We start from the raw sequence: 25,740 nt of genomic DNA, 5'->3' as shown, positions 1-25,740 counted from the left end.
TCTTCATACATCTCCCAAAGATAGATCCAAATATCATATGGATCAATTGACTTCATGTAATCAAGTGAATCCATAACCTCCATATCCATAAATAGAAAGAGTGTAGGACAAAATATGGAACCAATGTCCTCATTGTATGAAAGTCCTTTCGAATATGGAAATGCATTATGCTAACTAAGATAAGGGATAACCAATTGACTCTAGTCCTTATAGTTTTGTTTTGTTAAGGTAATTAAATCTTCCTCATCCATGGTGTACTAATCAATGTTCCTCCCAAGATGCAAAGAGATAACAATCCACCCCCACTAATGTATGATTCGGTGCTTTATAGGTAGTGCTTGTATAATAGGGCACTTGTCAAAATGTACAAAGTGGACTTCTAATTTTGCTAGTTACAACTACTTTTGAGACTCAAATCTATCACTAAGGACAATAGCTTAGATATACAAAATTTTTGGAAAAATAATCAAAGCAATACAATGCAAAAAAGGCCCTAATGCAGAAATTGATATTTTTGTCTACACAACCCTATAATCTGATTGCAGATCTAGAAAGTTAATGAAAAACTAAGCACTTTTAAAAATAAAGAAACCTAAAAATGTGTCTAGATGAGCCCATACAGAGTGTTTCAACTTGCAAAATATAGGATTGGATAGGTATAGTCACCAAAAAATGCAATTTTAGACAAATTCATGCACCAAAACTAGAAAAGAACTACATGACTAAAAAGTTGAGGAAATTCTACCCAACTTAAAAAAACCTTGCACCTCTTTTGGAGTTTGGATGGCTGAGTTATGGCCTCCCAAAGTCCAACTATCAAATAAAAACTAAATCTAGAGAGGGGTCTGGGTAGAAAACTATGAGCTTAACTTTGATAGTCAAATGGTTGTCATAGTAGTTCAAAAGTGCCTAGGAATGACGATCAAATGACTATCAAATTTAATGTCATAAAATGATAATGTCAACAAAAAAAGCCTCCCTTATTGATGTGGTAGGTTGACTAGATGTATGGTTGACATGTGTTTATATAGATGTCACTGATGTGGGTACAAATAATGACATGTGCTGACATGTAGAGCTTAGTCATTGGGCTACATGGCATGACTGGGCTCCTACGTGTTGGGGTCACTACCTCCTGAGTCACTAGTGACATGGGATGATAGGTGTATTGAGTCAATGGGTGATAGTGGGTCCATGTAATGAGGAGCTAGCCAATGAATCTTAGTCAATGTAGGTGGCTACAATTTCTTTGTTGAATATTGTCAAGTCAAAAAGTGGTAGAAATAGTGGTGATGGGAAGAAAGCCACTGAGGGTTGGAAACACCAGTGGCAGGATTAAAATCTACTGGAAGTGGGTGTTAAATGTCACATTTAGTGTGAGGACACCAGAATGGTGTATAAAACAAATAACTTGAGGGAGGAAAATAAAACCAAGGTTGCAAGAATGTAATGTAGTGCTCGGCCAGTGGAAACTTGGTCATTGATAGCTTTGTGGAGGCTAGAACCTTGAGTGTTGTCTTTCATATTTGAACCACCAAATAGATGAGGAATATTTTTATGCTTACATTGAATATTCCCTACAGGGGCCAAGGTGTCACTACCTAGTTCCTACAAAAAAAATCTCTTTAGGGCCAACTAGCCAGACATAAAATCTTGAAAATTTGTAGAAATATTCTGATAGAAATGTAGAGAAAAGAAAATACTGAATTGAATGAAGAAATTACAGATCTAAAGAACGATCATAAAGGGTTTGCAAATCGGGCCTTCAAGTGCTACTGTGCAAAAAAATTATTGCCTCAAATTTGACTATGGCCTAGGGTAGGCAAGTTTATAGTCAAATTTTATTGAATTAATGTTCTAGATGCAATGGTGAGGTACGCTTTGACTTTAGACACTCCTAATGATTGCGATACTCCAAATCTAGGCCTAGGTGTTAAAACAAGAAGATGGTCTTGAATGACTATGTGAAGAGAGACTCCCTAAGGTTTGATACCATGTAAGAATTTTCCTTAGGGAAAAATTCATCCAAGATCAAGGAACTCAAGTAAAAGAACAATAGTAGACAAAAAGAGTATGATCAGAATATCAATATGTATTCAATTCAATGTGAAAGTACACTAGGAGTGCCTGTATATAAAGGCCTGTAGAATGCTTTTAGAATGCCTAGAAATCAACATACTAATAAGTCATACAACCAGGCACATGTCCACCAGAAGTGGATTATCCTTCATTAAGCATAAGAGTAAGTGCGATGATGAGTGGATAAGCCTACAAAGGTGTAGCATGAAAAATTATGTTGTAGGCACCATGTGCCATAATAGGAGTGCAAATAATTGTGTTGTCTATAAGAAAACTTAGTTAATTATGCAAACTCTAGTGTTCTAAACACCATGTGTTGAATTAGAGTTGCTTACTTCTATGCTTTCAACATGACAACTCAGAAAAGTATGCAAACTCCTAAGTGTCTCACCTAAGAAATAATAAAATAATGCATTAACCTAAGTAAACTTTAGTAAAGTGTAACTAGTAAATACATATTTACACCAATAGAAGGCTACAAGTAGTATAAGGGACAAAAAATATTTATCTATCACAGTCAGGTAATCATTGTAATATAGGGGATCTCAACCAACAAATTAGAGTTATAGATCAAATATTGGCCATTGGTTCATCCTAATAGGTGCATTAGTCAAATCAGTTAATAGGGTATACTTAGAAATCTTTTCTAAATCTCCTAATTGAATGCATACTTCATTGTATTTTTGTAAATCCTTTGACAAGGTGGACCTCATAGTCCTTATTTCACCTAATAGGGTAGATTGCCAAAAGTTGTAAATTGTAAGCCTTAACATGTTAATTTTATACTGCAGTAATAAAGCTTATGGGTATCATCCCCACTATAGTTTTTCTTTCTAACTGGAAATTTTCTTGGTTACATATCTTGTGTCAAATTTTTATGAATGTTTATTTGCTTTCATTCTTTCATGCATACAATTAGATCAAAATATTATATAAAGTATTAATTGGTGAAGTAAGATAAAGTTTTATTGGTTCCTAATTTACCCCTCCCCTCTCAGTAACTTTTCACACCTTATATTTCCAACAATTGGTATCAAAGCTATTTAGATTCTCACATAAAAAATTTAAAAACTTTTGAAAAGATTTGAGACAATGGAGGTATACATGCTAGATAATGCTATTGACAAAAAAAATTTGGATCCTAAATTGGCCATTGGGAAACTAAATAAAGAAAAGGAGCAACTCTCTCAATCATTGAAAACAAGGGAAGATCTTGCAGTACAAATGAATGACAATCTCTACACTAAATAAAGAATTGAAGATATATATCTTGAAAGAAATTTAGATGAAGATGATGAAGGAATGGAAGATCTATTAGAAAATAATTTTATCTTCAAGAAGAATTTTGAAAGCTAAAAAGAGAACAAGAAATTCAACTAGTTAGATTATGTGACATGTCATGGAAGAAAAAGGCAAAGTCAATGAAGAGATAGAAGAAAAGAACAATGAAATTCAACATCTATCTCTATAGCAAGAAGACTTCATCGATCAACTAACCAATGTAAATGATGAACTTATGAATCTAAGATTAGAGAAGAAAAGATTGCAGAATGGTCATAACACTAAAAAGAAAGCCTATGAAAGAATGGTGAAATATTAGGAAAACACAAATCAATTGAATGAACAAAGTCAATACAAATACAAAGGAAAAGATGAAATAGGATACATAGAAGGTGGCAAATCATCTTAGTAAGGATCTCAAAAGAAACAAAATCCTATTTGCAATCATTATGGTGAGATAGGTCATAGATCAAATAAATGTTGGAGTAATGGTAAAGAAAAGTTCAATTGAAAATGTTACATTTGTAATAAGCATACAAATATTTAGAGTGCAATAAATACATTTGTAACCTTGAAGGTAAATGTCATAATTGCAAGAAATAAGGATACAAATCTTTAGAGTGTAGAAACAAGAAGTCAAACCTAGCAGAACAAATTGTGAAAATAATATTTGGATGGGATTACAGTACATGGTGTAGATGTCGCTACTATGGTGAATTTGAGGACATTGGACACTACTAAGAGATGGTTTATCTATATAGAGCTTGGAAATCTTGCCAAGAATAGTATGAACATAGGTAGAATTGAAGATGAAAAGAAAGCCAAAGCTAACAATATCAAAAATAAAATGAGGTAGCAATGGCTACCAAAATCTCTAGAGAATGCAAACCAAGATCATGAAGTGAATGAAACCCAAGTCAATGAGTTGGGTGGTTCAAACACTTCAACTTAGTTCCCTATGGATATCACTTGAACTATGATTCAAAAGAAGTGATCTAAAAAAATTTCTAGCTAGAAGAAAGAATGAATTAATCAATATTCAAGATACATATCCCATCACTGAGCATAATGAAAATAAGATCTTACTAAGCAAGGTCAGGTTACATATTGTTGTAGACTCGAGTTGGTAGTTCCTACCAAGTAACGATGACTCTACCAAGTTGTAGATGTATTTCAAGCATAAAAAACTAAATCCAGTGATGGATAGGCTATCACTAAGTAAATATGAAGTATGAAGCATTAATGGTGATTAAAAGGTGAAAATTTGTTAAAAGGAAGAAATAAAAGTCATTGTTTCATCACAAATTTCTAATGCTATTTGTAAAGAGAGAATCCAAAGCCTCTTAATAATTTAAGTGTTGGTTGTTGAAAGATTTTTTGAAGTTTTCAGAAACACTATTGAGTAATGGTATCTTCCAGCAACAAAATTAAGAAAGGTTTTAAAATGTTAGTCTAAGGAGTCAACTAGAAGACATCAAATTTCAAGTTGAGTCCAACAACTACATAGGCATTTGACCTAGCTATTGCACAATCTCAAATTCTTCCTAAGGTACTACTCATGCATGACATCCATTCTTTTTATCACTACTTAATTGAAGAACTTGGAACCCTTGAAATAAATGAGGCATTTAGGAAATAATGTGTGGATGGTGGACTAAAACTTGAACATCAAAATTTGGAAACCAAGGGCATATCTCACATATACTGAGAGAATTCCAAGTTAAATGAATGAGATATATTCTAAGTGATGTACATAATGGGTATTTATGGTTGGAGAAACCTATTCAAATAACCAAGAAAATGATTCATTGAATTAGTGGACTCTAAGTTCTTAATAAATCTAAGAAAACTAAAACCCGAGGTCAAGTCGAACTTGAAAAGAAAAATCTTGCCAAGTGAGATAGAAGTGGAATAAAGATTAGCAGTGTAACTAACATGGAACTCAAATTTGAAATTAATATTATTGGGCATAATATTTATAGTTTGAGCATATTAAATAGTGTATCATGTGAATATGTCAATCTCTCTTACAAGGTTGTGAAGATTAACCTATCCTTCAATCTTGTGAAGTTGTTGTTGAATCAGTTCAACAAGAATATAGAGAGCATTATAGGATCCAAAAATAATACATGTAAGTTTAGATCCCTTTTAACATGTTTATTCTTCTTCATTCATAATTTTTTCCCTTCCAAAGGTATAGTAGTATGGAGGAATGATGTTCCTATTTTGTATCAGATTAATGAATATATAGCAAACATGGGTGAAATTTTTTAAAGTATCATGGATAACTACTTTGAAAAATTCAAAGAGAAGATAAATAATAGATATAAGATCCCTAAGAAACTTGTTGAAGATTACAAAGATGATTATTGTTTTGTCATGGAAAGTGACAAAGTATATATTCAGGTAGTCAGACCTAGAGTACCATGGGTCAAGCCTCTAGAACATGAGGTTAACATTGATGACACCAAGAATGTCATAAAGGCTCTACTGAATGATCCTATGGATCCCAAAGTTACATACTCTGACACATATGATGAAGCCAAGAATCAATAAAGGAGGAAAAAGAGTAGAAAAGCTACTAAAAGGTATAAAGCAAGAAGGTTCCCCTCTAATTGTTACTGAGGCAAAAGGTGATGATGTTGAAGAAGATGATACAGAGGATGAAGAAAAAAAGGAAAAATATTTGGAAGAAGAGCCTCTAAGGAAGAAAGGAAATGTTATCATAACCAAAATTGCTAAGTCATTCGCTATTGTATTCTTTAGAAGGGAAACCAAGTCAAGGAAGAAATTGAAGTTAGGTGAAGATGAAGCTAAGAAGATAATATTTAAGAGATCTACACCTCCACTTCAAGAAATTTTAAAGAAGATGGAGGAAGGAGATGACATGGAAAATTTTTAATTCCTCAAGTATGAGACAAGGAATGAGGATGAGAAAAGGAGGATTGAGGATGTTTTCATGGTAAAGCTAGGTAAATGGAAGTACTCACCAGATAAGGTTGCATAATAGATACCTAACAAACTTATGTATGCAATAAATCCAAGATAGGTGAATGCACAAAAGATTGTCAAGGATACCTATGAATTGACCTTGAGGCAACTGATGCCAAATCTCAATAATAAGGAGGTGAAGGAATCATTGAAGAAAAATGAGAAAAGGTTCACTCTCAAAATTAACACATGCATGATTCTTCTCAAAGATGTTGAATATGTGGGGAAAGAAGCTAAAAAAACATGGAAGAACATTCATAAGTTACATCAAACTAGTGACTTTATTTTTCATGTTGAAGACACAGATGAAGAAGATGAGGAAGAAGATATTGAAATAAAAGATGATGAGATTGATGATGTCAATTTGGATGATGAGGAGGAAGAACAAGAAGCTACTATTGGAAGTCCTTTTAGAGATACAAGGTATTGAGGAGACTAATATGAAGAAAATTATAGTAGCAGTCATGGCCTTATTTACTCAATCTCCAAGCATAGCCTAAGTACAATCTAGCATAAAGATATCTTCTATTGAGTTGGTTGTATTTACCACCACTACACCAAGAACCCAACCAATCTCTAAATCTATTCAATTGAATGTTACAATGATCGAAGTGCCCATCACTTCATCTACCAATGAGCAAGGTCCTCCATCATCAAGCTTGACTAAGAAACAACAAGGTATATCTGTTGTTAGTTTTGTTTTGACATTTTTTGCTAGTCCATCAGTTTCTAGAATTGTTTCCATTCTAAAGAGTCTGAATCAAGTACTAGAGTCTTAGACAAGGGAAAAGAAATTGTTTCCACCACTCTGAATGAAAAGAGAAAAGAAGTTGAAGCTATTGATATGGATGAAAATTTAGTTACTAAAAATTGGGATATTTATACCCTCACCCTTGATGAATTGAATACTACAGGAGAACTAATGAAGAAGAGAGCTAAGCAAAAAAATCTTAGAGAAGGGAAGAAGAAAGAAAATCAAAATTTTTGAAGACATAAAGAGCATATTTGTTGATGCTCTAAGTATTGAGGTTTATGGGGCACAGCCTATTTTGAATCAATTAGTAGACATTTCCACAAATTCAATGAAGAATTGAATGGAGAGGAGAAGCTACTTCAAAGAGAAGAAAGGAACTTTGAGAATAGAGTATTAGAAAAAGTTGCATAGTCAATTGCAATAGATCATGTAGAGTTAGCTAGTATTCTTGGTTCATTAGAAACCACCATCAATAATGTTGTATCACTATTTGTCAAATTAAATGAGATATCTATCTTCACAAAGGATATCAAGGTAAAATTATCCAATATTGAGGAAGAAATGAAAGCAAGTGTACATCAGCTATCACTTGATTTAAGCCATAGCTCTACACATTATACAAAGATTAGATATATGACTAATCTGCAGGCAGAACTATTGAAGGAAGAAGCTAGGATTAGGGCCACCCTTGTGAAAATCCAAGGCATGATTATTCCAAACATGGATACATTACAAAAACACATTGCACATGCAAAGACACTCATCCATGATAACAACTTCTCCATAGCTGATTGCATGATGGAAATATCAAGAAAAGTTCAAATTGCATTACATTCAAGAAAGGTACTACAAGAAAATTGGTACAAGATAATGGTACTTATTTTGAAGGTACATTTTAAATTCTTGTCACATTTTGGTGTTAACATATATAGTTATTATACAGCTTGGCATTTAAGTCAAAAAGAAGGAGTAGTGTATATAATATGTAAATGAGAACTATATTATACTATGTATGTATATAAGGGAGATAAATGTATGGGGGAGAAGTATAATGCAGTATGAATAAAGAATACCTTCACAAAAGAAATTTTGAAAAATAAAAAAAACAAAAAATGTTACCGAGCCACAAAAAATGCAAGTCAAAACCAAGTTGAAGACACCAAATGATGGCAAAGAAAGTTTTGACTTACAATTTTGAATGATCAAACTTTTGTTTTGATAAATGTTTTTGTCACTAATGCCAAAGGGGGATATTGTTGACATTAAGGTCAATTTTTCTATCACTGACTCAACACTTGGTTAGTTGGTTACATTGCTATAGAGCTTGACAATTGCTACTAAGCTTATCATTCAGTTTGTAGTGACAACCAAGTGATTCAATTGTTCCCAAGCTAAGTAGTTAGAATATATCATCTACTAAGCACCTAAGTTAGTTTCTAGTGTTTCCCAAGCTAGTTAGTGGAAGTGAAGAAGATTATAGCATTAACCAAGCTTTATAACATTAACCAAGTTGAACAATGTCTACTAAGCTCACATAGTTAACAAAGTGGATCTAATGTCGATCAACTCATGTAGTGTCAATCGAGTGATCCATTTGCTACTGAGTTTCACAAAATTCACGAAGTTAGACAGTTTTGATCGAGTTCAAGCTACATTGAATTGACTAATATGGACTAAGCTTCAAGCTCAACCAAGTGCCAAAGATTGTTGAGCATTGATAGTGTTTGTCATGTATGAGAACATCACTGATTTTGTCTTTAGATCCTAAGTTACAATAGTTGGGCTGAATTTGAGGATTATGATGAAATTGGTATTGTAGTTGACTCCAATAAGTTATAATTTGAATTGGTATATATGTAATGCATTATATCATATCAAATATATATATGAAGAGAATATAATAAGTAGAAGTGTGAATTAAAGAAGGTTACAAGAAGTATAAGGGATAATAAAGATTTATATATCAAAATTAGGTGATCATTCTAATAAAAGGAATCTGTAGATTAGAGACCAGCCATTGGTTCATCCTAATGGGTGCATTAGTCAAATCCTTTAACATGGTAGACTTAATAGTCTTTGTTAAATCTACTAACCAAGTGCATACTTCATTTTCTATTTGTAAATCCCTTAACAAGGTGGACCTAATAGTCCTTATTTCTCCTAACAAGGAAGATCACAAAAACTGGTCAATTGTAAGCCTTAACATGTTAATTTAATATCATAGTAATAAATCTTGTGGGCATCATCCCCACCCCAATTTTACTTTATAATTGGAAGGTTTCCAGGTCACCATATCTTGTGTCAAATTGTTATGAATGTTTATTTTATTTCATTCTTTCATGCATGCAATTAGATTAGAATATTATATGAATGATTAATTGGTGAAGTAAGATAAATTTTTATTGGTTTCTAATTCAACCCTCCCCTCTCAATAACCTTTCATACCTTATATTTCCAAAACTAGGGTCCTTCAATGCCAAGAATATGATAAGATTGACATCAAACAACATCATTTAACTCAAAATTGAGTTGTTCTTTTCTTGCACATGAACTCTAGAATTTTATGGCTTCTAGATCCATTCCATGATGATTTACAACTGCCTTGACCTAGCACACAACAATAACTAACCACTAAAAGGTCATGGGATCATAATCAATTGCTTCCTTATCAATGCTTTACCTTTAATGTTGACTTTTCCCTCCATTTCTTAACTCACCATTTCTTGCAAAAGATTAGCATGCACATTCAACTACTATGACACATATCCAAGATAGTATTTATAATAAGTTACCCATATAATCTTTTGTCTCGTCAATGGCTACATGATAAATTACCCAAATATTACAAGACAATAATTTGGCAAGGAACTAGGATTAATCGAGCTCACTTGATTACTAAAGGATATTTAGTTCAGGATACAGTGTTAATCAAGTTGACATAGTTAACAAAGGAAGTCTAAAGAAAGTCTTTTCTAAGTTAGTATTGACTGAGTTGGGTTGGCTAATGAAGGATTTTCTTGAATCAACATTTTTTCATTTTATAAATTTGTTTTTTAAGTCAAACAAACTTAAAGGATTAATATTGAATATTTAAAACTATATTGAAGACTACTTGACAAAGTAAATGATATAAATATAAGGTCAAGTTGTGGGATAAATAAAGAAGATAAATCAAGTAAGTGATTTGGAAGGATATCAGAGCATCCTGAGTTGACTGAGCTAAAAAGTTTTATCCGATCAAGGAGGATCAACTATTCAAGCTAGACTAGAGATCTAAAATCAGCAATATAGTTGCAACAAAAATTAGGTCATATCATTGTTACTCTCTAATAATTGTAGTAGCATATCAAATTTCTTGACAGAGTTAGCTTAATAGCTATTTTCCAAATCCTCTAATAAGGAGACATTACAAGATTGAAGTGTCTAAACACCTCTAATAAGACCACTCCTAATAGGGTGATTTAAATTTTTTAATAGGGTCACACCTAACAATATGTTTAATAACCTTTAGTAGGGTTGACTCCTAACACACCTTACATTAGTAAAGTAAAAATTAGTAAATAGTTGCAATTTGTGGTTTTTCCCAAAATTGGGTTTCCACATTAAATCCTAGTTTCATATGTGTTCATATTATTTTCTTTATGTTTCTTCAACTAAGTTAATTAAGATTAATCACATTAAACATCTTGAGAAGCACTTATTCTAGTGATTGTCAAGTGACCATAATTCTTAAAATCATTTAGTTATATATTTATATATAGCATATTAATGACATCAAAATTCACACATATAAAAACATAATTATAAGTAGTTTGGATAAGTTTATCAAAAGCTCAAAAAGTTATTAAGTCTTTAATCAAAAAAGTATATAAAACATGAACTAAATAATCCTTAGATTAGATTCATCAGTCGGATTGCAAGTATCTCAAATGAGATTTGGTATTTTCATTACTCGGTCCAAAAACATCAATGATGTATGTCTACCATACATAAGTTATCTAAAAGTGATGAATCTAGTAATGTGAACCAGATACTATACATATCAATGATTGAAAAATTTCAATATATTATATATAGCAGACATGATATTGCACTGGTAGTTGAGATAGTTGCTACATTTTTAGAAAATATTAAGGAGAATCATATGATGGTAGTATAAAGGATATTGAGATATCTAGAAGGTATAGAAGACTATAAATTGTATAATAGTAGAAGTGATAGGTTTAAACTAAAGGTATTCGTTGGCTTTGATTGGGAAAGAAATATTGATGACAGATGAGCACTAATGTAGGTGCATTCCTTCTAGGAAAGAGATCAAAGTCATGTACAAGAAAGAAATAGAATTGTATTTCCTAATCAATAGTTGAAGAAGAGTATGTAGTAGCTACAGTGAACTATTAAAGTATTTTATGGATCAAAAAATATCTGAAATGAATGAAAAAAAAAATTATAGATCAAGTGGTTATGTAGTGCCCTACCAAGGGATCCAAAAGAAATAACCTATAGTTTTACTAAGTTTTCCAAACATTTTTTTTTTGAACAAGAAGAACAACATACACATCAAATATAAAGTAGTAGAAGCAAAAACATACAATCATCTATAAGTATACATAATAGGTTACATTCTTTAAGGATCCCATGACATAGAATTAGATTTAAATTTAATTAACACCAAGTCCTGTTGGAGTTGATGAAATCCAACTCTGAAGATTCCCAAGATCACCTACATGCAAAAACCTATCAAAGAGAAGCCAATGAAGGAAGAATGTGGAGCAAGGGAGAAACCCTAAACGGACATGAGAGAGAACAAGATATGAAAAAATAAGAAATTATGTATTTACAATATGCTAAAATGTCTTGATGTTGTTGTTGGTATACAATGAGAGAGAGGCTGCTTATAAAGGCCTCAAGGAAGCTTGTAGAACAAGCTAGAAGACGCTAGGAGATAAGTGTGACAGCTAAGAATACATCCACATGAGGTGGAAATTCCTCAAGCCAAGTGAGAGGATAAGTATGACTTACGAGAGAACAAATTCTCATATTGTCAACAACTTATAACAAACTCCTAGAGTGCAACTAATAAATAAATGCATTTACCTAAGTAAGCTTAAGTAAATAGAATAAATAATTAATAAATTAATTATTTACTCTAACACACCCCCTTAAGTGCAACTTAGAGAAATGCCTTAAGCTCACAAGACTAAAATGAATGTAGAATGGGTCTCGATAATGAGGCCATGTTAGGTACCCATGTACAATGCAACTAAATACAACCTTTGAAAATGGGGAAAGAGAGAAAACCAAATGGGAAAATACCTCCCTCAAAAAGAGGTAACCTAGTGAAGAACTGAAGAAGCCTCCAACTAGGGAAATGTCCCCTAAAACATAAACAAGGAGTGATCATGAAGAGCATCATTGAAACATGTAGAAGCCAGAAAATCTACCATTAGAAAGAAAACTACTGATCTAAAGAACCTCCATGGAAGAAGAAGGTACGAACCAAGCGTGTCTATATGGTAGATGATCCATCCCACTGAAATGCATAGGTAGCCAGCCACTGCAATTGCCTTGTATATAAGATCAACCACTAAATACATAGTTCAAACTATCAAATCATTAAACCAAGGATGCATTAGAACAATAGAATAACCCCCCCTTAATGCAGACAGGGTGAGATGATAGGCAACTAAGAGGATGGATCAAAATCTCCTGTAGACGAACCAAGAATGATGAGAGAGGAAGAGGTACAAAGACCTATAAAGACACAGTCACACTAACGCTGCATGGGGCTAATGTCATGGAAAGGACACTCACTTGACAAAGGGAGAATTCCTAAAACAGAAAACAACTACCCCCCCCCCCCCACGGTGTTTTATGAAAATAGTGCATGTACAACTAACTCAAAAACAACGTTCATGACCCTGAAATGCAAAAGTGACACTTTATCTCAGTGTGATACATAAAAGTGCTTCAAAATGATAGCTACAATGATCAAAATTGAAAATAAGCTGCAGAAAAACAAAGTACAGTTAAAAATGAAGGAAACAATGCCAGGAAAATGATCCTCAGGCCTAAAACACTCAAGATATCCACCATATAGCAAAAATGCCAAAACTATGATAGAAAGAGCATGGCCAAAAACTAAGAAAAATGACCACATTTTTGAAAAGTACATAGAACCATCTTTCTAGAAATATAAAGTTTTCAAAAAATGGGCATGGGACACTAAAGATATGCAAACACAAGAAATTATGTATTTACAATATGCTAAAATGTCTTGATGTTGTTGTTGTTATACAATGAGAGAGAGGCTGCTTATAAAGGCCTCAAGGAAGCTTGTAGAACAAGCTAGAAGATGCTAGGAGATAAGTTTGACAACTAACCATAAATCCACATGAGGTGGAAAGTCTTTGAACAAGGTGAGAGGATAAGTATGACTTAGGAGAGAACAAACTCTCATATTGTCAACAACTTATAACAAACTCCTAGGCTACAACTAATAAATAAATGCATTTACCTAAGTAAGATTAAGTAAATAGAAAAAATAATTAATAAATTAGTTATTTACTATAACAAGTCTAACAACTACCAAATCCATATGAAAGAATAATATTAAATTCCAATGTCCATTTAAATAATATACATTTTTTTTAAATGCCACTTGGCAATAAAATTCAGAATGCTCAATAATCCATTGTACCTGTCATAGGGTATGAAAGGCTAAAAGAATATACATATATAGAAATAGAAATACATCATCCTCCTCAGATCTATGATACAAGTACAATAAAACCAATGAAACCATCCAACATACATGATAGATCCATCCATCATAAAGATATAAACATCCATCGTAATGATACATAGAAAGAATGAAAGGAAAGGCTCACAAGGAAGCTCCAACCACATGACTATGGATGGATGTCAATGGTAAGAGTAAAAAAAAAAAACCACTCGACCACGTGAAACCTAAATGGCCCACTTCCACCGCACTAAGGAGATAGTCTGAAGTCCCAAATAGGATAACAAACCAAATATCAAAAGTAATCTCTAAGTTTAGGAAATCCTACAAGTATTCTAACTCGAGTGTTCTAAGATAGATTGACATATAATTCCCAAAGGCACACAAAGACATTTAGGAAACCTACTATGTAAGCAGGCAAGTGTCATTGCATGAATTGTGCTAAGTTACCCTAGTAGTCTCTCAGGACCCTAGCCCCCTAGTGATCCCTATGTTGCCACTAGTATCCTCTCATACTGACAAGGCATACTACATATGCAAGGTCACAACCAAACATTCTCTGTACTCCCATCCTAGTCTGTACTAGCACTCAAGGCATAGGAAAGAACATAAAAAGATGCTTATTAGGTTCATTTTAATCCCATTTAGTGTAACATTTTCACTTATAAAACAACTTACAATGGGTTACCCTAGGAACCACTTATGGCCTCGGCCCCCATTGCAAGCCCCATCTTGACATTACATGTAGATAACCTTCCCAAGGCTCATAAAAGTATAAATCAAAGAATCATATAAAATTACCTCAGTCCTATACAAGTGACTGGAAAGCATCAAAAGATAATCATAATAATTACATCAGTTCTCTACGAGAACCTGGAAAGCATCCCAAAAATACTGATCAAAGACTCATAATGGTTAAGTCAAACATGTCATAATATGACATCACCAAGAGCAAGACAAACAAACACCTCAATCCTATCAAAGAAATTGGAAAGAAATTCAATTATAGCTGATCAAGGAGTCAAAAATGGTTAAGTAAAATAGGTCACACATTCACCTCAGTGTCACACAAGAACACTGGAAAGCAATAACACTCAATAGATCACCACACATCATAGAGTATACCAGACACATTATCATGGTTGGGTTTAAAGATCGATATCAAAACAACATAGCATCATAATCACATAACTCCCAAGCCTCTAGTAGATGCCCAAAACTGGGCAACATCTAATCAACCCTAACCTAAAACATAGTCATCACATAGACAACACGTCAATCTCACAATTTGGATTGATTTGAAAGATATATTGTTGAGTTAAATAGTTACGATTTTCAATTTCCCATTTGATCCATGTTTCAAGTACATAAGTCTCACAGTTCACCCTTACTATTAACCCATTCTTATATTTAAAATATTTGTGCAATTACCCCTATTCGATTTTAAGTCAATTATTCCAAATGACTTATAGGTGATTATTTATTTAAAATAATAAATAATACTCATTGATTTTAAAATAAAATAATTTTTTAAATTTAAAATCCGTATTATAATACTAATTAAATAAATTTAGATCTTTACCAGATAACTTAATTAAATTAAATAATAATTATACAAACTAACTATATTACCAATCATTAATAATTTATTAAAATTATTAATTACTAACAAATAAAATGTATTAATAAAAATAATAATTATTAATTAATAATTAAAGTTACTAATATTTTATAATTATTAATTACAAGTATTTAATAATTAATATTTGATACTCCTTAACTTATTTAATAAATATATTATAGAATATTAATAATTTTATTAACACTTAATAATTTAAATTTAAATACAAATTAAATTTAATAATATTAATAAAAATAACTTTAAAATTAAAAAATCGCATTTAAAAAAAAAAACATGCGTTTAGTTTTACAAGGTCCGCCAGCTTTGGCTACTGTGGCAGGCTTGATTGTTGCCACAAGTAGTAGTTAATACTACTGTTGCGACCAGCAGTCCAGTCGATAGCCACCGACAAGTATGACAAGTGAGGTGGGCGGTGGGTAAAAGCCCCCCACAATGTTATTTTTTAAAAATAATTTTTATTAATATCAGTATATATATTATAAAATTTTATTTTATATAAAATTTAATATAAAAAATACTCCCCACTTCACATACTATATATATATATATATATATATAATAAACTATTTCCATATTAATCTGATAGGAAAATTACAAGCAACCATTCGAATTTCTAATCTAGAATTTCCAATCTTCAAATTCAAATCTTTCCTAAATTATCTGATAGGAAGGTTTGATTAACATTCAAATTTCTATATTAAATTTTCTTTTAAATCTCAAACCCTCCCTATTTTTTTTAATATCTAATTTGCAAAATTAATGGACGAAGTTTTCTAAGAATTTTCAACCTCTATCTATACAGAGGAAGTGACATGCATACTAGAAATTCACAGAATTGAAGGCACCCATCACAAGAAATATCTAGATAGCTATTCAATAGACATGATGACAAGAAAATAAGAGCATAATAAAGTATGCAAAGAATCACAAGCATCTACTTGGACACTAATGCTTATCGCTATGTCCAAGAAAATTGTAGAGAGATTCCTCCTCTCAAAACCTCTCCTTTCCGAAAATTCTTTCCTTCTCCAAAATTCATAGTCCTTTGAAAATCAACCCACAAATTGTGATATGGAGTTCTCTCCTACAAGTGGGGCACTAATTGTGTGTTCACTTGAGATAACTCCTTGCTCACTAGACTTGAACTCTAAATTAACTTTTCTTTATCTTTTATTTATCTTTTCCATGCACGTTAATTAAATTATAAAATAACTTGATTTACTTTTTACTTGACTTTGCTTTTAATTAATTTATTAAATTTTAATCTTATGCGCACTTTATGTAATTAAAATATCTTTATTAAATTCACTTGTTTTATCTTTTAATTAATTAATTTCTTATATTTTCATCTCATGCATACATCATGCGATCTAATTTTTTAAAATAAATTAACATAGTTTTACTTTTAAATTTATTTTTGAAATTTAATTGATAAAGTATTTATTAACTTAAATAATAATAATATTTAGCATTTATTTACAAATGAACTCTAAATATAGTATTACTAAATTAAATAAATATTATCATGTTTTAAATTTATTCTTATAACTTTTATCTTCAAATTTAATTCTTTTTTTTAAATTAATTTCTCAATTAATTAAATATAATTAAATATTAAAATATCATAATAATTTTTCATTAAATTAAATCATTAATTTAATCTTTTGATTAGACTTAATTAATAGAAAATTTACCAAAGACTCCTAAAGAAAAATATGAAAACCCATCATAGCAAAACACATACAAAATCAAACTAAAGGGTTATAATCATGAATTAATGTCATTCAACACATTCAAAGGGTAGTCAACTTAGATACTTTTCTTAATTTTCTAGGACAAATGGCTTAAAGTTTTAGGATTTGGACTTAAGAATTTATCTCCCCTCTCTTACCATTGAGATAATGCGATAGGGTATGCTCATCCTGGCAATTCAGGGAAGTCAATACTTGGTACCTACAACCTACATAAAATCCACTCATATGCAAACATAATATTCTAAGCTAAATAGACAATTGTAGGAAGTGGTGCATCCTATAGATCCTGACTAGCAGGTGACTATGACTCCTGTCCTTAACCACATTAGAAATGCCATACATAAAGAAAGAAAACACAAACACCATACACATCCAGTATGGGGTGAGTATCCATAAGAAAATACATATGATAATCCATCTATCTAATCATCATCAATAATTTAAAAACATTATAATAATCATCATACATACATGAAGTATAGAGTACCAAGTAATCTCATCATATAATCAACTGAATCTGAAACAATATCTAATAAACTCAGAAGAATATTACTAATTATCAAACATAAAACTAGACTAAAAGAGTTTAGAAATGATAGCAAAAATGTAACTTAGGACAGGCACTACAAGTTATCTATTATGATAACACAAGTTTTATTAACATTTCAAAGAATCAAGTGATGCACACTAAAACATAGCACATTGTTATCAAGTATCACTACTTGAGAGAATTTGATGAGGACACAACCCAAGACAAAAATGAATGCAATAGGAAAAGGGGAATATTATTATCACAAGTGATCTGCTACTACATTCACTATAATAAAAATAGACTCAATGACATGCTCTATAGGCTTACAATGTTATCAGGTTCTGGAGAAAACCCTTCTATCAATACCTTCTCCCAAACTCCACCAAAAATTGCCTTTACAATGCCAGAAATGTCCTTAAGTAAACCAAATTAGGTTTAGGGTTAGGAATAAAATTTAAAATATTCCTTTTGGCATCCACTACCAAATTAGAAGGTTCTATAAAACAAGTCAAAAGCCAGTGTAAAATTAGAAGAATCTAGAAACAGTAGTCCAACTTTTGGGAGGCATAACTTTTGATATAGGACTCCAATTGATGAGCCATTTAAATTTATGAAAAGATCTCCAAGTTCTCTATAGTCCTATGGATGATATTTTCTCATCCCCCATTTTTTGGGCCTATTCAAGGTTGTTGAATGCCTCAAATCTAACTTTAAGTGCTCTTAGGAGGTGTCCAAGCAACTTGAAAGTACAATAACTTTCAAACCATAAAGCCTTTTGACCTAATTTTTTTCTAGAGTGCTTTAAATTAAAAGTATAATTATCCCTCCAAATTAAACCCTCTAAATCATTATAATTATGGCTTAATTAAAAAATAACCTATTTTCTACATTGGAATGTATCCCAAGGTGCTTAAAAACTCTAACACAGAAACCCAATAGTAGAGCTATGAGAGTTGGAATCTTTATTGACCCAAATAGGTATCCAAAAATGAAAACAATTTAAACAAAAAATAACACTAAGATTTTTTTTGGTTGATACAAGATTGTACTTACACTACTAGATGCTTCTACATCAGAATTAGTTCAAGACAAAGAATTAAAGTTAGAATATGCCCACACCAAGGAACAATTTATAGGCATATACACTATAGCCTTACCTAAATATTCTCATGAATATCTTAGAGGTAAATTAGGGGTCATTTCCCTAGACAAATATTCCTAAGGAGAAAAGGTGTATTGTATCAAATGTGCTAATCAAAATATCATACACATTGATGCAGATAGTTCTACTTGAGGACATTTCTAAGGTAATGAAGTTCAGTAAAGAAAAAAGAACTACATAACATATCAATCATAGATAGATGATAGAATTCAGGCAAACATGCAAATATATACATAATCCAAATGTATGAAGTATATAAATCCAAGAATGCTAAGTGTCTTTGGCATTCTTTTCAAAGAGGGAGAGAAATATCAAAGACAGAGAGATAAACCTCAGAGGGAGAGAATCATGAAGATAAATATACTGCACAGGGAGAGATTTGAATATGTAGAATGATAAAAAATTATAGGGGAGTTTTTGAAATTGTAGTAATGAGAATAAAAATGAAACTAAGGATATTCATTACTTATGGTAGTGAAATATTTTGGATTGTATTCTTGCATAGATATATATTCGTAGATGTATTGAAATGCTTACATCAATGCTAAAAGGATATTGTTGGAAACTAATATTTGTAAAAATTGTTGTTTTTTCATTGATGTCAAGACTACTAATTAGACATATTTATATCTTATCTAAATGTAATATTAATTTGATTGATGGAGAGGATTTGACAAGTTACTAATAAAAATAACACCTAGAGGAAAGCTTGAGTTATGAAAAGGACAATATAGTAGACATTTGATTAGTTAGACTTTTATAATAAAAAGTGGTTATTTATATCATGTTGATGCTCAATTAATTAAAGTATAAGTCTAGATATATCATTAATGTAAAGATTGACCAAGAAATAAAGTAAAATACTATGGTATGTCAAGTGATTCTAGTATTAACCAAGCTATATTACAAGCCAATAAAATCTAGTGTTTACCAAGCACTAGTATTGATCGAGCAAGAAAGTTGGTGTCGAGCCAAGATTTCTATGGTGATGGAGTAATTTAGTGATGACTAAGTGTCAGAACTTATAGATTTCTGAGTGACAATATGTTGAATACATATGTGAAATCATAATTTCTAGCCAACTTAATTGATTTCTTCATACATGGAAACCATTTTGAAGATAAAATTGATGATTTAGATCATTTAATTTAGGGTGAGGATTAGGTATAATATCTCTAATAAAATTTGATGTATGAGAAGTTTCTAGAAAAGGAGGATGACCAAATACAATGAACCTGATGAATTAGATGAAAAACCCTAAGACTATGGTTATTCTAAAAATCATAAAACAATAATTATCTATTTAAGGAGGTGCAGATAAAAATTGTAAAATAGACGTGAAAAAGGGTGAATGCAGAAGTGTGTATGAGAAAAACAAGAGAAAGGAAGGCTTGTGCAAATTTTGTTGAAGTTGATAAGTGAATTTGAGTAGGAGGGTTATATTTTATGAAAGGAGAAGATTTATTTCTTAAAGGATTTCCAAGCTAGTCAAGGATAGAGGTGACAAAGGGGAACTTATCAGAGAGTCAAGACATGAACTAAAGAATGATCTAAATCTTCAAAAGTGAGTTGTAATCACATAGATCAAACCCTAGTATTTTCTTTCTAACAATTGTAAATAGTTTTTATTGAGATCATTTTAGTCAAAGGTTGACCTAACACTCATTGAAGGGCTTAACAATCTATTTAAATCCTTTAGTAAGGTATCATTCTACATGGAACAATCAATGTCTTTTGACAAGGCCACTCCTAGTAGGGTGATTAAATCCTTTAACTAGGTCATATTTAGCAGTGTTTATTATAACCTTTGAAAGGGTTGGCTCCTAATAGAGCTCACTTCAAAAGAGTGAAAAAGTTGTGACATGTTGCTCATCGGTTTTCCCAAATTGGGTTTTTACATTAAATAATTGTGTTAAACTTATTTTGAATGTTTCATGATGTTTTAAATTTACATGTTTTACATCCAACTAAGCTTTTTATCTTAGGATAGTGAACTACTAGTAATTTTATTTATTAGTATATGATAGAGACAAAGATGTAGTAGGATAAATAGAATAGTGATTGTTTTATGTTTGATTGTTCAAATAGTACTTATGGACCTTGTGAAATTGACTCACCCCACTACCCGCTCTTAGTTATTCTAAAAATTATAAAAAATTGGTATAACTTTTCAAACCCCTTGTCAAGTAAATGCAAGGGAAGCAAGAAAAATAGAGAATAACACCAAGGAGAGAAGGAACAACAAACACTTTTATTGATTAATCAAATTATCAGCATACATGCCTAGTTGTAAGGCCTTTTTGGTTACAACCAAATATAAAATACAACTTCAATATCCATGATAAATGATCCAACTCTAAACTCTCTCCTCCTAGAACATCTTCTCTGAACTCTCTAAGTGATACCTAACCTAAATCCAAGCAACCCTATTTATACTTGACAAAATGGATTATGAAGGATTCTAGATCATTAGATAATAGAAAGGTCAACCTTAAAATGGTATACACACATCTCAAGACAAGATCCTAACATTAAATTCTTGATTCAAATTAAATACATAAGTTAGATCAAACTAACAACCAATCAAAGAAAAACTTTGTACAAGAAAGAATCGAGTATCAATAAATATCAAGTACACTCAACACATGAATGTACAATTGACAAACACTAGATAGGCTAAAACATACATGATCTTGACAACAACTAAAACTTGATAGTAACTAGAACTTGAGAGTAGCTAGAACTCATAACTAAGTAGCACTCGATAGTAACTAGCATTCAATAGTAATCGAGAGAATGAACAAAAATAAGTAGGATTTTAAGGAAACCTAGGATGCTCCTACATCAATAGCTATGACATTTATAACTTACAATTAAAGTACTTAGTTTAAAATATGGTGAGCACACGGAAAGAAAATAGTATCCTCTATAAATTTGACTCATTCATTGTATATATATTATTTTACGTTCTGAATTCATTTCCTAGAATTAATAATGTCATGTGGAATAAAAGGAAGCTTGTTGCTCAATAGAATATTATGTTTATCAATTAGTTAGGAGATTACTATAAAAATGTTGTGGATAGTTACTTTGAGGAATTCAAACAAAAAATGAAGAAAACGTCTAGGATACCCAAATCCCTAGTACACAAATATTACAATGATGATTCTTTCCTAGTTGATATAAACTATACCTATATTTAAGAAGTGATACATTGGGTTCATGGCTAAGAAATTTAACATATGATATTAAAATTGATGAAGTGATAATAGAAATTACTACATTCTTTTTTCAAAAAGTTCATAAGGATGCCAAGTCATTCAACAAATCTGAGATAACAAAACTGAAAATAATGATTCAAATCAATACTCCTAAGATAAACATGAAAATAAGATGTTTGATTGAGAACTTGGAGAGAGTATTGGAAGGAGGAGCTAAAAAAGATATTCCTTTGTAGATAATTGAAGGAAAAGGTGAAGAAATTATTAGTGAGGATTAATGATGAAGGGTGCTCCCTTTAATACCATAAACCCATAACAAAAATAAAGAAACAATAGAAAATGCAAGAATAAAATATGGACTTGTTATTGTATCTACAAATAAGGAATTATAGAATTCACAAGTACAATATGCTAACCCACATGGGTGCTTTCATTACAATAAACTACAAGACAATGCTATGAACTACACCTAGAGCTATTCTAGACATTGTTTGGGCCTTTCTTAAATAGGCAATTTTATGCCACTCAGGAAGGTTCTAGACATTCAAACTTAATACCTAGGGCCTAAATATCCTAAAAAAACATATAGAGTTGGCCAAATACATCTTTGACAATTATTTTAGAAATTTTAGGTACTCTGAGTACACAAGTCCATAATTCTCGAATTGTTGCCCTGATTAGCTAGTATAACCACTTTTCAAAAATGTCAACTCCTCATCTACAAGCTCAAAATTAGGTAAGCACCCTTCTATTGATTTTTTTGACCTCATCCAGGAACTCTAAGGCCTCCAATGGTGAGCCTAAAGATTTTTTTACCAAATTTTCCACCAAAAATCCATAGTAACTTCTCTAATACTCGAGTTGGAGCAATGAGATTTTTACGATAGGCTTATAATCCTAAAATGAACCTTCATGTATTCAATGAGAACATTCCAAGGTCATATGAGAAACTTACTAAAAATAGCAAGCTCCCATAAATAGTAACCACCCTATCTACTAGTCCTTATTAAAATAAAAAAGACTAAAAAGAGAATATTTTTGGGTGATGCAAGATTTCTTTTGCACCCAAGATGTTCCTACATCAATTAAGAAGAAGGAAATAAAGAAAAGGAAGCCAAAGGAAAAAGAAAAGAAATAGCAGCTTCTGAGACACATGAGAGAAAAGGTAAGAAGATAGTCATTGTTAAGCCCTAGAGAAGGAAGATTTTAAAGAATATTGTCACTAAGCCTACCTCTACACCACCAAGGGTTACTAGGAAAAGAAAAAGAGTGTCTAGAATTGTACCAATGGTCGAGCCAAAGAAAGGAGTAGCTAAACCTACTAAGCCCTTCTTAGAGAAATATATTGGCAAAGAGGAAGAGTACCTATAATGACAATGGCATGTAAAATCCTATAATGAAATAAATAAGAAAGGAAATATTTTCTAAAGATGATGATGAAGAAGTTGATGAAGAGATGTCACAATAAAAGTAAGAAAATCACTTTAGAGTTGTAGTGCACAAGTGTTAGAATGTAAAGTCCACCAATTTAACTAACGGCTAGGGAGTGAATCAGTTATCCAACTATTATAAAAATTATCAACCTTATTAATCCTTAATAATATGAGTAATATTATCAATAACCATAGAACAATAGTCATGAAAAATAACATTAGATATGTTAACTAGCGAAGACCTTAATCAAAAGGAAAAACCCTAGTGGGGATGGTACCCACAAGATGAACTACTAATATAAATATTCCTCATTAGAGGATGGAACATGTTAGGAGTCAATAACAATATTCAATGTGGATATTCCTAAACTACTAGGATTTGTGACAACCTTATTAGGACTGTGTAGGAGGTAGATGGACCCACTAGCCAAACAACTTCAAGGGAAAGACCATTGAACTCACTATCCAATTGGTCTCCATAATATTACTTATAGAATAATAGAAATGAACTATTATTATAATTCCCCTTCCTCTTTCCTATGAACCAAACTTATCTTCATCTCTTGATCTCAATAATAGATTAGCAACTTCATATACAATCATCCCTTGGACTGCTTACTCACATTTACCAAATACTCTACTTTTGTTCACACAATTCACAAACTTGATACACTTTCAAATAAGAAAATATCCTTCCTTTATACCATGTCCTCAAAAAAATTCCTTGAGTCATCCTTGAGACTTTCCCAACTAATTATAATAGGGACACATTAAGATAATTAATTATTTCACAATTACACAATACAGTCAACTCACATTCTTTACAACTTTTCACATGTGTGACTCTAGACCTTGCACACTCACTAGAATCACCATCAAACTATCTAACATCACTGTACAACATCACACATCATAATTATATCTATGTTAGGATATATAATCCAATGATTAAAAATGATTTCTTAGATACTCCCTACTGACATTGCTTTGTAAATCAAGTATATCTTCTTCATGTAGCTTCAACTTACTTCCTATAAACTTAACCTCATCATCATGACATAGTGTAGAACATGTACTCAACCTCTTTTGATTTGAGTATCAATGCTCTTTTTGTATGATGTCATTCTATGTCTTTTATTTTGCCAGTCTTTATAGAAACCACACTATGTTGTCATAAATAAAAAACATAGTCATGAATGCAACACGTCAATCATGCTAGAAATCTCCCACATTCTTCAGGAATGCTTAGGATACTCCCCCAAAGGAACACTATTAATATTCATGGTAACAATCTCTCCCTTTCACATTGATGGCAACATAGATGAAAAACATCGAAGCTCCAAGAATACCAAACCAACACTCGATCATTGTTGCCATTGTTCTCTACTTGAAAATCATCTTCATCAATCAAATCTGAAATTCTTTGGAATACTACTTTTTTATGCATCACTCTCTTTAGGATCAACACCAATTTTTGACACTAAATAACTCTCAACTTCTCCCCCATTCAAACCTTTATACATAAGAGATCATTTTCTCTCCCCCATTAGTCAATCTCTCCCCCATACATTGTATTTACCTATGCAATCACTCCACTATTCCAAAAAATGAGATTTTTTTCATGCAATATCTCCCCCATTAACATCAATGACAAAGGCTTCATTAAGTCAATTATCTACTCCCTTCAACCAGCTCAAGTGTCCAAAGACATTTTTCTAAACTAGATACCAAGAGTCCTTGATGAATCTTCTCATCTTAGATACTCCCCCATACAAAAGGCATCAACATTTAATCAAGTAAAAAAATAGTGCTCTATACCACTAGGCTGATGCAATCTCTTCATCATCTACTTAGTGGTATAGCCACAAGAATACCTCTCAAGTACTCAAATGTATTTGTAGTAAAAGATTTCATAAAGATGTCTGCAATCTAATCTTTTTTACTTACATACTCCAATGCGATTTCTTTCTTTGGAAATTTCTCTCTCAAAACATGATACTTAATAGATACATGGTTAGTCTTAAACCACAATATAGGTTTCTTATACATACTCACTATACTTGTGTTATTAGAATATATGGTAATAGGTGTAAAAACTCTATCCCAAAACTCTTTAACATCTACTTCATCCACATGATTTGATTAAAAT

The sequence above is a fragment of the Cupressus sempervirens genome, chromosome 8, assembly GCF_028749045.1.
Source record: "Cupressus sempervirens isolate cs-2001-9-10 chromosome 8, ASM2874904v1, whole genome shotgun sequence".
Lineage (NCBI taxonomy): Eukaryota > Viridiplantae > Streptophyta > Pinopsida > Cupressales > Cupressaceae > Cupressus > Cupressus sempervirens.
This window is presented reverse-complemented; position numbering follows the sequence as displayed.